This window comes from Gavialis gangeticus, unplaced genomic scaffold (genome assembly GCF_001723915.1).
Source record: "Gavialis gangeticus isolate Ggan-Ray unplaced genomic scaffold, GavGan_comp1, whole genome shotgun sequence".
NCBI lineage: Eukaryota > Metazoa > Chordata > Crocodylia > Gavialidae > Gavialis > Gavialis gangeticus.
The window spans coordinates 11824790-11827750 of record NW_017729001.1 but is presented as its reverse complement, the minus strand read 5'-3'; the positions used below and the strand labels follow the sequence as shown (position 1 = coordinate 11827750).

Genomic DNA, 2961 nt, shown 5'->3' with positions numbered 1-2961 from the left:
CAGCAGCACCAGGCACTGCCCGGGGCGGCGCCCGCCCGCGAGGCTCAGGGACGCGGCGAGGCGGGCGGGCTGCTCAGTTCCTCCGGGCGAGGGGCTCAGGGACGAGGAGCGGCTTCGGAGGAAAAGCTCGAGTCCGCCTTGCAACAGGCTCCAGCGAGGCGCGGCTGTAAAACGAGGTCGGACCAGATCAGCTCAGGCACCCAAGGGCCTTTCCAGCCCTGGCTGCCCGTCTTGACCTCCTCTCGGCGCCATTTCTTAAGAGACAAAGAGGCGACAGACCCTTCCTTCTTCAAGCAATGACAGGATTATGCCCAGGCCGGGAGAGGCCGCCTGCCCTTGACTCGTGAGAGGCGAGCTGTGCAGCGGTGCAACTACAGTAGTGGGCCAGTCTGGCTTCCAGGAACAGGGAGACTGGCATCACTGCCTAGTCTGCCATGGGCTACAGTGAAGAGAGCCACCTATGTCATCCCAGAAAAGAAAGTCAGAGGGTCTTCATTAATGTAAAACCATTTTTTATTCTAAATCACTTTCACAACAGTGAAAATTAGTGAATAATAATGGTGTTGCACTATATATGCCGTTATAGGCCATGTGCAGTCTGAATACGGGGGAGGGGAAATGGTACAATACAAAAAGCACACCAAGAAAAAGATAGGAACAAAAGCATTAACACTTGCAGACTAGTTTGTTTCTTGGATTGCCATAAAAATAAGGACTCTCCATCCTGTCTTTGCAGCCACCTTAGTCTGCACCCCTCCTGCTTCCCAACCACAGCTGGCAAAATAAGCTGAAAATTCTATATTTTAAAATGTAACAGGTAATTAAGTCTGGTTTAATACCTTTTTTAACATGTTACAGTTGGATTTCTGTCATCTTGACAGGATAAAGGCTGTTATCAATTAATCATTGTACCAGACTCAGTCCTGAGCCTCTCTCATAGCACCCAGTTTCTTAGAATAATGGAAGCAGGGAAACAAAGGCCTTTTCCTTGATTAGCAAATCAACATTATCTTTCTGCCAGCAGGTGGTGCTGTCTCTTCAATAAAACAGATCAAAGCCTGAAGTTTTCCATGCTGTGGCTAGTTGCTGACATTGCCTTTTCTCTAGAAAGGATCCTAGTTTCCTAAATATATGCTTCAGAAGCCATCAGTGTAGAAAAAATAAAGCTTCTGAAGCTTCCTCCAAGCAACCGCACTGTTCAAACATCACCTGAGTTACTACCAGATTATCCTGCGCTCAAGTATATGACTAGATGAGGTGAAACACTGCAGAAGCCAGCTTTGGAAACTCCTGCTTGCCTAGGTCCATTTGGGGGGGGCACAAGTACATTAATCTTTCATCCCCCCTTTATCATACTACAGTTGAACCGTTTGTGTCCAGACAAGTAAGTTTTAATGACAAGTGCTGAGACACAACCTGCTCACAAGGTTCATCTGTATACATGAGAACAAGTCTAATTTCTGAAGCACATTTCTGTGTGTTGATTTGTTTCATTAAACGTCATAATATATTGTCCAGGATGTTGCAAGATTCACCTTTGCAGGAGGTCAGTCTCTGACTTTCACTAATTCAGATCACTAGTAAACATCATTACAAAAAACAAAAACAAAACAACCATAGAAGAAAAGCCTTTTGAAAGTGTCTAGTTGAAAAAAAAAAAAAAAAATATCAAGAGCAGTATTAATTTTGCTAAGGAATCCCTCATATCTCAGGCACTGCAGATCCAGGAGGATTCATCAGCAACACTTTTTAAAGCTGTTTACTCAAAATTCCACAAAGGCTCCAGAGTCTTTCATACTTGTATGCACACTTTCCAAAACTTCCTCCCCGAAATACACAAATATTTGTGATCTCATCCTGTAATTCAAGTTAGCATCTTTGGTAAATCTACAGTTCTTATACCACAGCTATTTCTTTCTAGGCTTGGAGCAGCTACACAGTCCTACACAAATGATACTCTACCACCTCTTACTTGCCGTCGCACCTGCCAGCAAAGATAAAATTTCATTTCCTCACATAATTTTATGCATTTGACAAGTCTTATGTCAACCCCAAAACACACTTTAAAATCTCCCTTTTGTGCCCTTCCCCCAACAAGTGGATCTCAGATCTGTAAAAAGATTTAATGCAGAGGTACACAATAATGCTGGGAGTCCCAAATTTCAGAGAAGGGTTGAGTGCAGCTACCATGACAGAATTATAAGTAAACTATTCACAGGTTAAATCAAAGGCAGCTGCGCAAACCCAAGGAAAACAACACTGCTTTATCAATGAGAAACTGCACTGTGCGAGGAAAATTAGGTGTTTTGTAGTTTAATGACTCCACCCACCCCCACAATGATACAATTTACAAGCATGTGTCCCCAGCAAATTGAGATTTTAAAAATTTTCGGTGTGAATTTATCGCTTGCTGTTATAGTCATTAGAACCAGTCAAATGCCATGGGTTTTTCACAACTCTGGTAAGTAGTAGCAGGAACAGAACAGTGGTCTCCAAAGCTGGTTTCATTTTTGGCAGGTGTCCTGCCCAAGAAGTCTCGTTAGTGCTGTAAAGGATTTCCCGAAGAAAACTGGATTTTGATATAGAGGCTAAATAATGTCCCGAACTCCAACTGCACCATCTCTTCCCTTGCAGAGGTGCTAAACAAGTGATACTGATAACATTGTAGTCATTTCCTGTCCTTGCCTGCTCACCCCGCCTCAGTGCCAGTGCCTTCCATGTAAACCTCTCCTAGCTGATTGGCACAGGGTTTCAAAGCAGCACTCTTTTCAAAGTGATGCTTAAAGCTAGGCCCATGGTTGTAGCTGGATACCTGTTGTATGAGACGGCTGAGCTGAGACACGTTTTTTAACCGTTATTTAATTCCAAGGCTCTGGTGGAAAATGTGAGATTCCTCATTGCACTGTGGCACCATTGATCCCTGGAACCCGTGATTAGATATGGAACCAGACACCAAGAGGC

The 2961-nt window shown here is 44.0% G+C and overlaps 1 protein-coding gene across 1 annotated transcript in view; it reads right to left on the bottom strand.

Moving 5' to 3' along the window:
- Positions 1–495: 495 nt before the first annotated feature.
- The window catches only part of RNF185 (ring finger protein 185), a 25281-nt gene continuing 22815 nt past the window's right edge, over positions 496–2961 (bottom strand). Inside the window, exon 8 of the mRNA XM_019506820.1 lies at positions 496–2725. The gene's annotated coding sequence lies outside the window, so the exon portion shown is untranslated. The remainder of the gene's footprint in view (positions 2726–2961) is intronic.